The 13,576-nt window shown below is 37.4% G+C and overlaps 1 protein-coding gene across 11 annotated transcripts in view; it reads left to right on the forward strand.

Moving 5' to 3' along the window:
• Positions 1–13,576, forward strand: part of CNOT2 (CCR4-NOT transcription complex subunit 2) — a 90,561-nt gene that overhangs the window by 29,589 nt on the left and 47,396 nt on the right. For 2 of the 11 annotated variants that reach the window (XM_054841033.1, XM_054841045.1), the window contains exon 2: positions 4,127–4,199. The exons of the other annotated variants lie outside the window; for them this stretch is intronic. The gene's annotated coding sequence lies outside the window, so the exon portion shown is untranslated. The remainder of the gene's footprint in view (positions 1–4,126; positions 4,200–13,576) is intronic. 11 annotated transcript variants of the gene reach the window in all.

The raw sequence follows: 13,576 nt of genomic DNA on the forward strand, positions 1-13,576 counted from the left end.
ATGTTTTTCCTCAGTTTGTTAGAATGGAGGGTAAGTCACTTGGTTGAGGTTTTGGAAAACCTAAACCTATGCTGTAGATTGAACTTGACTTGGGTATTACTCTTGAAGCTTAATCTGAAAGAGATTTAGTACAAAACCAAACTGTGCTAAAGCAATCCAGTATCCTCCTGTGGTGGAGCAGAAGATCTGAGTAGAGAAGATGCAGTAGGTGCTGTGTATTTTAAGAAGAGCTTTTGGCACACACTGGTACGGTCTACATAACTAAGCTAAGGAGGTGTGTCCTAGATTGAAGCTACTACAAGTTGTCTGGAAAACTGTAGTATGCATACTTCACTGTGAAACTGTGGGGAAACTGTAGGTTTCATATGCATTTTCTTTAGTCTATTACTTGTCAATATTTTCCTGAATTATTGGATGATAGAACAGGAAGTAAATATATCCAGTTTGCATAAAAAGGGAAATAGAGAAATGACAAACAGTACAACTATATAATGAATACTGATTAATCAGCAGGGAAGGATGTAGTGCCTGTAGTGAGTAATAAGCCATTCAGACCGGCAGTACATTGTAGAGGGAGATGAGGAAACAGACACCGTTCCAGGATGTATAGGTAGGTGTGCCTGTATCCAAATCAGTGAAATACTGTTGCTGTGTTCAAAGGTGTTTGGACCTCACATGGAGCACTGTACTTACAGAAGTATATTAACTGTTAAAAGGACTGAAGAGGATCATGGGTCTAGCAAAATGGGCCACAAGAGCAGGGAGGACTGACTGAAGCTGCTCTCTGCTGGGAATGAGTATAATACTGTGCCTCACAAGTGCAAAAGGAGAGGGAGAGGAAAAGCTGTTCTTTAACCTCTGGGAAGGTGTAAGATCATCATGATGTTTATATTAAGGGGTTTTTAGGAGATCAGAGGGAATTTGGTAAGTATGGTCAGATGCTGGGATAGGTTCCTCAGGGGAGTTATGTAAGGTCTATCATGGGTCTGAGAGCCAGTAATGGTGTTACCCAGTAGATGCTGGTTCCTGCCTTCTGCAGGAGTGAAAGCTCAGCAGGAGCCAGGAGCTACCATCCAGGAGGTGATAGCAGCTGCTAGCCTCTCTTGAGTATGAGATATCTCTTTGCTAGGGAGAATTTCCCATTTCCCGCAAAATTCTTAATCAACAAATTAACATCTAATTTGGAAAATAATACAGCTTGATGCACAGCCTTTGGGCTGAAGAATTCTCATTTCCCATAAAACATGGAGAACAAAAGCCCTGTAATGAGGTGGAATTACAGTGATTTTAATCAGCATAGAATTTGTGTGTATATATGAAATAGGCTAATATTTGTATTAGCATGTTCTCTTTTCAGTGTAACATTATATACATATGTAACAAAATGAAGATTGGCATTTTCTCATTCAGAATGTATTTATTTCCAATTTGCTTTGACTATAGCTCTCTCAAGTCATATTTTACTACTCAAGTAAGGTCCCACTCTTGCTTTATTAATCTCTGTCCAGGGATGACAAGGCTGGAGTGTGGAATTTCATCAGTGCTCTTTTAATTGGCCTGGTAAAGATTGCATTATAACAGCATGAAGATATCCTGCTGCTGGAACTGAACAGAAGGCTGCTTCCGTGGAGCTGGTTGATGCTGTAAAGAGATGAAAGGGAGGAGCTGAAACCCAGCCTCCTCTGTGGTACTGCCTAGAGAGACTTTGCAGCCCAAGTCCTTTCCCTTCTTGCAAGGGAAAGGGGAAATCTAGTTTTGTGTTGAAATTATGATACTTAATTAGTGATTATACCCTAAGACCAGTTGCTTATGCTGTGACCAACTTTATAATATCTATTCAGGAAAAGAATATAAAGCTTTCTCTCTAATTTCTTTTATGATTTTATTATATTTGCATGTCAGATACGGTGCATACTCCCATCAATAGGTTTATAGGACTGGATGAAAGAGCCATTTCATGTGTAGCAGTTCTGAATTTAATGAAAGAAAAGAAACTTAATACAGTCTGAATGATTACAGTGTTAGAAGAAGTAGTTAATATTGTCAAGCGGATGGATGATAGAACTGAAATCCTAACATTTTAACACAAGTAAAGAAAGCACATTTCTGCATGTAGGGTGATGCATTCTGAGTTTAGAATCTACCTGGAAGGGAGTCTTGGAAACTAAAGTTCTATGTCTTGTGGTGTTGGAGCTCTCTAAGGATCCAGTCCCTTGTCAGGTGGAAAGGATCAGTCTCTCTGTAAGACTTCAGCATTATGATTTGTATTTTTATAGCAAATCTAGTTCTTACAGAAATCCATTCCTCAAAAAAAAAAAAAGAAAAAGAAAACTGTGGGTTTTCCACAGTATTTGGTACCATTTCCATTTTGTGAGAAGAACCAGCTGTCAGACAAATCCTTGTAGCCAGTGGTGCCAAGTTCTACTTGCATTGGGCAGTACCACTGCTCTTTGCCAGTGCTGGCAAAGTGAGAGCATCTCTGGATCGTGTGGTGTAGGCACTTAGGAAGCCTGGTCTCTTCTCAGAACCAGGCAAATCAGAAACTTTCTGCTGACTTTATTGGTGGTGTATATTGACTTTGCAACCTTTGGAAGCGGAAGGAAGAGGACAGCAGCTTGCCTGGTGTCCTACAGTTTCTATGCAGGATGTGACAAGGCTGGGTGTGCACCAGGGTAGTATAGCCATGTCCAAGAGGGCAGCCTCTCCTGCTGTGCTTCCTCCCATTGCCCCACCATTGGCAAACTGTGGGTTTGGTTGTGTGGTGCAGCCCTGGCACTTGAATTACTCAGGGACCACAGGGGTAGCTACTGTGGGCCTGGGCAACTTGGTTGCTTTCTTCAGACACTTAAGTCCATGTTCAGTGGTCACCACTTTGAACAGGTCCCCTGGTATGTATCAGTGCTTTGGTGATATTTTCAGCGAAGTGTTTTTTGTTGAATTGCTTAATGCTGAAACAAAAGTTTTGCGGAATAAGTGTACGCTAATAATTAAGGAAATCTACTTTGAAATTTTGCTGAAAGTATTGTGAGAAGGGATGATGCAAAATGCTTGGTGGAGTTTTATCCTGCAACTGCAGTACCCACAACTGGTTGTGCTGTGTCTCTTTTGGGTGTTACTCTTAACAGTGTGAATGTGCCATTTAGCCTTTTTGGTGGGGAAAAAAAAAAATTTACAACTTGATCATTGCATGCAACAGCTGGTTCCTTGACTAGCTTAGGGTCCTAGAATACGGCTCTGTGTGCAAGACTCAAGTGATGTGTTTTTTCACTGATGTAGTTGTTCATTTCCTGTACTAGTTAGAGCCAGAACATACTGGTTCTGGAGATCCTGAAAGGTCAGAGCTTCTGCTTTCCCAAATATTTTTTGGTGGTGTGGCTTTTTTCTTCCACTTCCCATTATTTCTTTAGTGAACCAAAATTTCTGTCTGTAACAGTTCTTGTTTCCTTGCTTCCTTCCAAAATTCCTTGCTTCCTTCCAAAATTCCTTGCTTCCTTCCAAAATTCCTTGCTTCCTTCCAAAATTCCTTGCTTCCTTCCAAAATTCCATTTAAGGTGTGCAATAGAAAAAGTCAGCCTGTATTCAAGTTTTATTTGGTTTAGCAGAGAATAAAATACAGTTGAAAATAATTTGGGGGCATTTGTGATTTCTTATGTGGTTTTCTTAGGAGACTAATTCTGTATTATTTTTAGAGTAACTTGTCTTTACAGGATCAAGGCATCTGTGCCTTTATGTTTGGACAAAGGATCTATAGACAGATCTCTGTAGCCTTTTAGTTCATGTTGTGAACTCCTTTCTTTTTTCTGGGGAAAAAAGCTTACTACTGATTCATCTTTTTCCTGTGTCTCCAAAATAGTACTAATTTTGGTTTTAAAATGAAATTTTGACATTTAATGACTCCTGCTTTAGTTCGTGTGTGATTATTGCTTTTTATTGCATTTGCTTTTTACTTAAAATAAAAAGCTTCTCAGTAGTTTTAAAGTTTATTTTTATATTATTTTCAGTGCACAGAATGTTTTGAAATGGATTTTTTTTTTCCCGTTTATGGAACAGTAAGAATTGTAAGAAGCTTGGAAGATAACAATAAATTTTTTACTAATAATGTTTTATTAATCTACTTCATTTACAGGAAGTGGTCATCAGTCAAAATTTGCTTACCTCAGCAGAGACAAAAAATTAATGGGCAAAAGTACAGTCTGTAGGTAGGTAGCTATTTTTAGTGCACTTAAGGTTCTTCGAGGAGAACCTTATTCTAGGGGAGTGGGATAGCTATCAAAACGTAAGATTTTGCTCTTTAAAATATTAAGGCAGTAGATTCAACGATGCCGTGTTGAAGGAAGTATATTAATGTGCTCCCTAATTTTATGAGTTTTTATTGAAAAGTGCCTTGGAATGATGCATATGTGCATTTATGCGGTAGAAATTGAAACAAGTATATTTACTTTTATATGTGCTTTTAAAAACTTTGAAAATATTTTTCTTTAAGATTTGTAAACAAAGTGTTCATTCTAATAGTTTTCCCAAATTTGAATGTAACTTACCTAATGCAAATTTTAAAGAGATTGGACATGGACATCTTTATTTTGTTGACTGTTGTTTTACTACATTCAGTGCATTGAAATGTAGTACAATAATGTTACACTTCAGTATATTCTTTTCTTTTATAGTGTTCTGTAATCATAACAAAAGTTAGTCAAGATTTCGTGTTTGTAACTTTGCAGCAGTAGTACCATACAGTGGGTGGGTGACTTCTGCATTTTGGCATGTGAATAACAATCACATTTTATTTATCCCATTAAAAAAAGAAATAAAATAAATCCTTGATTAAAATTTTCATATTAACTTAGTCTGCTCCGCAAATAAATGTTCTTTGGAATTGCTAGTGTTCCTTCAGCTCAAATGGCAAAGGCTGAAAAAATTCCTGAAAACAGCTTGGTTTTGTTCATACAGAAATATGTTATTAATAATTATATAGGATATTTCAGGATAACATTGCGTTTAATTCAATAAAATCATCTTTAAAGATGGAAGGTTCAGTTTCAGGACTGCTTTGTTTTATCTTTACATCACAAAGTAAAAATTCAGTGGCTTTGTTCTCAAACTGTGGTGCCATGTAATGTAGCTTGGTTTTGTATTTATGGCCTAAGAGTAGGAAGAAGGTGACATTTTAGAAATGGAGTACCACACCATTTTAAATGTAAAATTTGTTACATTCCTGTGACTTAGAAAGGAATTTCAGTGGTCTGCAGACTGTGGGTTAATTAAAGCCTACAAGTTATTGGGGGGCGGAACAAGTGAACATGGTAAGAAGACATGAAGTTAAAAACATACGAGTTAACTTTGGGGTTTTGCCAAATAGCACGTTAAAGTAGTATGGACATGTTCTGAGGAACATGTCATGACATGCTTGATATTCATTAAAATAAGATGAGCAGAAGAGTCAGTAAACCTGAAGTATAGCTTGCTTTTGTGATTACTCTGTTTTACATTTTGGCAATATGTGTTTGAATTTAATGATACACTACGGAAAGTCCCAGAAGTAATTTTGAAGAGTTTTTCCTTTTTATTTGTCATGTATTGTTTGTTATGCTCACTTAGGCTTCAGTTTGAGGATTTAAATGTGATGGTGAACTTTTCTCCTATGTGCTCCTAGCTCATGTCCCAGAATCCCAAATTGATTGGGAAAAAGTTATGCTTGGCACAGGTTGGTTTCTTGTTCCTCAGAATAATTTATCAGTGTGTTGCTTTTGCTTCCAAGGCAGTCTCCAGACTGTTTTGGCTTTCCTAGTGCAAAGCTGGGTAAGTAGTTTACTATTAGAGAGCGTGCCTTTTCACTAATAGTTTCTGAGAATGATTTTTGTGGCAAAACGTGTTTCTCTTCAGTCTCCCATGTACTGCTTGAAAGAAGCGGAGATCTGAGCAGCCTGTAGTGTGGAATTACAGTTCGCTGCACAGCTCAGCTTTGAGAGCCAACATTTAAAGTGCAGCAGTGGAGGATGCAGACTGGTAACCCTGAGTTTGAGAAGTTGCAGTTCCAGATATCCTTGGTATCACGAAGACAAAAGCTGTCTTGACTTAATTGGTGTGATAAGGAAGGCAGGTGACTGTTCTTGTTTATGAATTTGTTTGTTCTCAACCAGGCAATAGGATCACTTCTTAAAGCCAGAAATCCTTGAGATGGATGCAGACACCAGGGTATGGGGAGTAAGGACTGGTATAGCTTGGGTGCTCCTAGGCATGTGATTCAGGAGTGGCAGTGCAGCCCTGCTTATTTAAATTTGGACTAGATCTGATACTTCATGAAGCAGTACCAGACAGACCTGTTCTGAAATACTGGATTCACAAATGAAAAGTCATTCATTTATTGAGAGTAATCTTCAGTTCTTTCTGAAGTATTAAAATGGGTTCGTCTTGTAAAAGAAACGTGCTTTGGTTGTGCACTCTTCTTTCTCTGTTGTCTCTCTTTTCCAGTTTCTAGCACTTTTGATACCAAGAAATTTTAAAGAAACTTCTCACAGAACACTACACCTAATGTATGCTTTGCTTCCCTTAAAAGTGGTTATTTTATAACAGAACTTAGAACAGAGGGATGCTTTTGTGAGAATGTTTTCAGATGTGGATTTTTGTTTATATTAAATCCTTGGGAACAGATGTGTTGCTTTGAACAAGAATGAAGTAGGTATATTTCAGAAACCTTGATTTAGAGGATATGTCAGTCCCTATGAATATATGTATGGGGGGGAGAACAAACTGTAAAATTCTACTTTAATATAACATATAAGACCAATTATGAAAGTCAGTAGTCTTTACAGAAAGAAACTGGAGAATCCTTGCAGAGAACAGCACGAATGCTCTGCTTTCGATGAGAAGAAATTAGGAAGCATCAGTACAGAGCAAAAGATCAGAGAAGAAGTGCTGGAAGTCAGTAAGTTCCCAGAGGGACTCTTCTCTTTCTCCTTATTAGGCTAAGCCTCAGCTTTTCTTCCTTAGAAATTTGTTAGATCACTATAAGATTTGAAATAATTTTTCCTTTGAAATTTCATCAGAATTGTGATAAGAAAGTGAGCTGGTAAACTGGAAAACAATAGTAAAAGGAAGAAAATAGAACTGACCAAGGATGTACTTTCTACCCAGAAAGTAAAAGGCCTAAATGGTTTCATTTCAATCTTTTGTGAATTAATCTGACTGTAGACTTCACAGGAAGCCCACAGAGGATGTAGAATACTTTCAAAGTTCACAGAGCCATAATATATGAAAAATCTCTGTAGAATTACTTCATTACAAAATAACCTGAAAAGTAGAAACTTAAGTTTTCTCTTAAACTTTATCTTTAAAAAGAAAATTTACAGTTCCTCAGTTTTATCTGTGTAACCAGGGCTATGCATGCCCAAACCAGCTATCTAAGCATTTAATCGAAAGTTTAGCAAATTTATCTTTATTTAAAAAAAAAAAAAAAGTGGCTTCAAATCATGCATCTTTTCTCTGTATATTCTTCATGGCTTGCTGACAGATTCTTTTTCTTCAGCATTATTTTCTCCTAGCACACTAATTTTATTACCCGAAGCACTAATTCATTAGCATTGGTCAACACTTTCCAATTTAAATTTTAGACTGAGTGTTAACACTTTATTGAGAAGCATGAAGGTAACAGTAGTGAAGATCTTTTAGAATCCATGGCTTTATTGGTTTTTTGTTCTCATTCTTTCCCAATGAGAAGGAAATTGAGCAGCTGAAGGAAGACGGCACAGGCAGGTGCTGGATGGCAGTTTGCACCGCGAGGAGTGAAAGGTGGGGTGGTTGTGATTACCGCCCTACTGTCCCAGAGGTGGTTGTACCTGCTGTAGGGATGGTTGAAATCCTGTGCGAATTTCAGCGTAACCTACCAGGAGTAAATTGGTGGTAGCTCGAGTATTGTACAAATCATCAGCGGCCCCTGGGGAAGGAGCAGGATGGAAAAGCTCAGGATGGCAGCTGTTATTGGCCACCCTAGTTCAATCCACCACTGCATGTGATCAGTTGGAAGTTATACTTGCTTAAGTATTGTGCATCATACAAGGATTCATCCTTTTGGTAAAGCGAACTTGGACAACAGGGTGCTTGCCTTGCTTCACTTCATAGTACCTTGATCTTCAGATACAGTTTCTTGGCTGTTAAGATACTGTAAATTGCAGCTGTGGCTATGACATTATCCTGCCTCTATGGTGTGGTGTAACCACGGCTGTAACCATGTAGCAAAGCTGCACCAAGGAGATGACTGGCTCAAAACTGGCCAGCTGAGAGCCTGAGAGTGTTGGTAGACGTCACTGCTGTGAAACCTTATGCCTTGTGAAAATCCTGTTCAGTGATGATTCACACTGTAGTGAATCTCTTAATTACAAAACAAACAAACCTTCCTGTGCAGCCCCTTGCTGTTAAGAACTGCCCAAAGAATGTGTAGAAGGCTTCTCTCTCACTTACAAATCCAAAAACCTTCCTTACAATCAAATTTTTGTAACTACAGCCATAGTGGATCATGGATATGTGTTTGTATTCTTCCCTCCCCATAACTGACTTGCTGTCACTTATAAACTGATTTTAGAGTATCCTAAACAAAATTCATAATCTCAAAGAACACTTTGAGGTTGCTTTCTACCAACAATCAGTAGTATATCTGTTTTTCCTTGTTCTGCTTTCAGAGCTTTCATCACATATTTAGTTTATTGAGTCATGTAGACCTTTCTTTTGGAGCTGCTTAACAAAATTCTGCTTCAGAAGCAGCGAGTGCTAAAAGATCCTCCCTTCCAGGAATCTCCAGTTTTGGAGGCAAATGGTTTGTCTTCAACAGAATTAGCTTGATAACTGTTTAAGTTCAGATTCCCAAAAAATTATTTGTTTGTGACAAGTTTTTTTTCAGTTAATAAACAGGAAGCTTTTGATGTATGATAGGTATCCAGTCACTATAAGGAATATGTGTTTTTGGCGTTTTATTCTTATCTGTATACATGGAAAATATTGCTGTTTCTAAACTAGCTTTTTGAAGATAAATTCTGGGCAGAACTGGAAAAACATACCTTTTTTTACGTGGCTAGATTTTGGAAGTTATGATTTGTGCACAGAGCTGCTCTATGGGCTGTTCACATACACTGCCTCCAGGAACATTTTTCTTTGTAATAATAAGCATTTTGATAACTTCCCTTTTAAAAGGAGGGCAAGGGTTAGCAAGAGTGGTAAAGAATACATTTATTTAACAGTGCAGTAAAAAAGCTTATGGTACCACAGAGATTCAGAAACCATGTTTTAAAAATGACGACAGTACTGTGAGGAGATCAAACACAAAGAATACTTCAGTATTTGTAAATGCTTTTGCCATTTTGGAGCTAATTATTGTACACTTCCTGTCATTGAAAGAGGGCTGTACTATGTGGGTGATGTTTTGTTTAATTTAAGAATAGTTACAAATTTATGTAATGTGTAACTGCCTCCAGTTATCCAGTATATAGGTTCACTATGAAATGTGTCACCCTTCGTATTCTCACCAGCCTGATGCTCACAGAAAGACATATCCATGCCTTTAAAGTATTCATTTGGATTTTAAGTGCAAATATTTTTCTTTTTTGTTTTTTTTTTTTTAATATGTAATATATAGATAAGTAAAATAAATTTCAGGACTATGCATTTTGCAAGTGTGGTAAAGAAATTAGTCTTTCTCTGTCTTTACTGAACAAGATTTAATGCTGGAACAATGTGTCTTTTTAAAAGCAAAACTTTTAAGAGTCCTGCTTCAAGATTGTGTGGGGTGGGGAAGGGATTGTATCACTAAAGAAGCAAGAACTTCTTCTTCCAGAACTTGGCTGACCCTAAGAAGACTTGAAAGAATTTGGCATCAGATTGTAGTGTAATGATTTAAATCCCTGTATTTTCCCCATCTGCAATACTGGTAAAATGTGTTGAGACTAAAATTGATTTGAGTGTTTTGCTATTGCAACTCTAGATGAAAGTGGAGTAATGCTGCTGGTCAGGATAACTTTTGAATCTTAGGAAACCAGCTGTAGGAAAAGAAAAACTGAAAGTTGAGGTCTTGCGTTTGCAAGCACTTCACCAGCTACAAAGCTTTCATTGTGAAGAGGACTATATACATTAGCTGAAGATTGAGTTGTTCCATTTTCAGTAAAAATACTCTTTTATTTTTAACGAGAACAGAATAATGGGAAGCAATGCCCTGGTGCTTGTTTTATCGGGCTGTTGAGGTGCTAAACATTGCCATCCTGTCTTGGTGCTCTAAATATATGCAACTTGTTTTCTAAGAAACTGTGAGGAAGGTATGAGATGGAGAGGACCATCCCATGTCTGGGACTTCGGCCAGGTCTAAGCAACATTTGCAGTCTGAGCTTAGACTGCCAATTTGAGGTAGCTCTATTTTAAAATGTTGTGGCATAAAGTCTGTTGCTTCAAAGGGGAATTGCTTTAAAATGAAAAATGACATGTTATTTCAGTTTCTGATATTTGAACAAAGTTCATAGTACATACTGAGCCAAAGTTTCACAATATGGGAATCTGACTGCAGTCCACCTGCTTAAATGAGAGAGTGCGTAGCTGGATTAATTCATTTTTGACAACCTTAATGGAGAATGGAATGATTGAAGAGGTTTAAATTAAATGTGTGGAAGATTAGTACAGTGGAAAGGCATGATACGTGCATTTACTGTTTTCTTAATTTTGCTTGGTGATTGTATTTGTGATAGCATGGTAGGGATCTCAGAGTTTGTAATTTATCTTTTCCATTGTGGAATAGTATCTAACTCTGAAAATTCTTTATTAACATCAGTTAACACTTAAAAAAATCAATGAAGAATTTCAGTTCAGCAATTTAAAGTCTTAAATAATTCTGGTACTTTTTCATTATCTTTAAAATAAATTCAGTAATTTTTTTTTGTTGTTGTTAAGACTGGTTGTGTCCTTGTTCTTTAGATATGATGTAAAAAACATCAAAGTTGTTTTGCCATACTTTATTTTATGGCTGAACCCAGTACAGCTGTAATCACAACATAGCCTGGCTGTGTAGTCAGAAGGTTACAAGAAACAGGCCCTGGAATATTTTGAGAAACATGCTTCCTAAAGTGTCTTAAGGCTTTCATTTAAAATAATAAATAAATAACCAAAGGATAGAAGTCTTTAATTTTAAATTTGCATTTTTACATTTGCCCTGAAGAGTCACAGACTCTCTTAAGTATGTTTTAAGAGGACACGCTGAAAAGCCATACATGAATTTAACTTTAACCTGTCTGTGCTTTTGGGAAATGTTTCTGCTTTTGTGGAATGTACCATTAGTCTGGAGAAGGAGAGTCACCGAGAATCAAGTATGCTGCCAGGAAGTTGTGGCAGCTCATAAATACTTCTTTCTCTTCAAGGATTCAATATATTAAACATACTTAATGTTTTGAATTTTCCAGTTGTATTTTAAGGTAAGACAAGATGTTTGATGTGCTGTGTGCGCGCAATGATTGGCCAGATTATTCTCAGCTATTTCTATTTTTAGAATACCTCTGGGGTAAAAAAGAAACCCACACCGAAAGGAACCCTGTATTTCTTAAAATTCAACATAAAGTAAAAATAGTGCTGTTACCTCTTTGTTGAGGATGCTTCAAACAAATGATCAGCAGCTTACATTGAATACTGTATATGTGAACATACTGTTAGAGAAATCTTTAAATATTAGTCATGCTCTTTTTTTTAGTTGTCCTCTATCTCGTAATCCCTAGGAAGAAAACCCACAACCCAACAACATACCTTTTTTTTTTTTTTTTTTCTCCACTGGCAAAAGCTAGAGTAGAAATGGGTCTAGTACTGATTTACTTAATGTCAACAAACTCCATCCGACTAATGAAAGAAAAAAATTAATTCCTGTTGCTACTCCATTAATCATGATCTACATCTGACTGTATAGTGCTTAACTGCAGGAAATGCTTGGGAAACCAGGGCTTGTTTAAAATACAATGTTTTAGATTAACCAAACATGCAAGTTTTGGCTGTATCCAGGAAGGAATAGGTAGGCAGTTCTGTGGTCTTAAAAAGTTAGTGGAATTGGTTGTTATGCAAAAAACCACCACCACCCCCCCCCAAAAAAAACCCCTAAAATAATCTGCAGTATTCCTGAAAAGAGGAGCCTGTTCAAAATCAGTGTGGAAATGTCCCGGCTGGAGCAATGGTTACCCTTCTTTTAGCTGAAGCACTTATGCAGAAATCTGGCCTCCAGTCTCAGCTGAAAGAAAAAAACCAAACACCTCCCTTAATTTTTTATCTTTTATTTTTCTCCCACAAGAGAAGAGATTTGATGTGATGATAACATCTAAATCCTGAGATCATGAACCAAATTTGAATTACTTCAAAGTTTGATTTTTCTTCTTGGTTTATAAGCTTTATTACCCTGTCTGATATATAATGCAAAAGTTTTTAAATGGTAAATAAATAAGCTAAGAAAAGATACAGACTACCTAATAGTTATTGCAACATACATCATTTAATAAGGCTTAATATTTTGCAGAAGTACAGATCTAGAAAGGTTATAAATGGGCATTTTTGGCTTCAACTGAATCAGCTGTGTAAGAACTGTTAAGAGATATTGCTTGAAGAGTATGTAAGGTAATGATGCTACAAAGAAAGCCGGAGGAGATGAAACGATATCAGCTTGGCTTATATGTGATATAAGGGACCACATCAAGATTAAGAGAAAGGGAAAAAACACTCTCCCAGCAACAGAGCATGCGTGTGGTCGTCTTGCTCACTGCCAAGTTTATCAACACCATCCTCCTAATGCTGCTGAAGAGTCATGTCTCAGCTGTGCTATCAGCAGCCATCTTCCCTTGCCCGCGAGGCCCAGCTGACCCTCATGTTTCTGACTCATCCACTCCCGTCCCGGTGCCGCTACCCCCTGCCCTGTCAGTATTGTTGCTACTGGCGGTCTTCAGTTTTGCGTCCCATGGAGGGATAGTCTCCCTAAAACCTTTGGGAGTGTTGTTTTCTCTTTCCTCACCACCAGCTTTCCCTTTAAAAATTTCTGATTTGGCAAATGCAAGAAATTCAGCACAGGTTTTGAAGCAGTAGAATGCAGTTTACATGTGAATTAAAAGGCTTTAAATTGTACAAAACTAGTAAGATTGTAAGTTTGGCTATCAGTACACAGGCTGTTGTTTCAGTGTTCTGCTTTGATGTAAGGCTATTTTATTTTAACTGTGTCTTGCCACACACTTAGGTATTTGCTGTTTGGTTTTTTTTTTCTGTGAAGTATAACGTCACACTAAGCTGGCACGTAACTAAATGTGTAGATGTTTATAAAAAGGGAGTGTAGTGGAGCTTGCAGATGAATTTGTAGAGTAACACGTGGTTGTCTGTTGTGAAGTACCAAAAAGTAGACCCTTTGTTTGCAGCGATGTTGGCAATCAAATACGTATCTGTCCTCCACATGGGCAAATGGTTTTCTTGCTTTCAGTAAGTAGTAGCAGGGAGTGGGCCAGCAGAACAGTTAAGGGCTCTTTCTTGGGAGAAGCATCAGCTATTAACAAGCTAGTTACAATCAGCGTAATTCAGAGAAATGGTTACTACC

Source organism: Grus americana, chromosome 1 (genome assembly GCF_028858705.1).
Source record: "Grus americana isolate bGruAme1 chromosome 1, bGruAme1.mat, whole genome shotgun sequence".
Lineage (NCBI taxonomy): Eukaryota > Metazoa > Chordata > Aves > Gruiformes > Gruidae > Grus > Grus americana.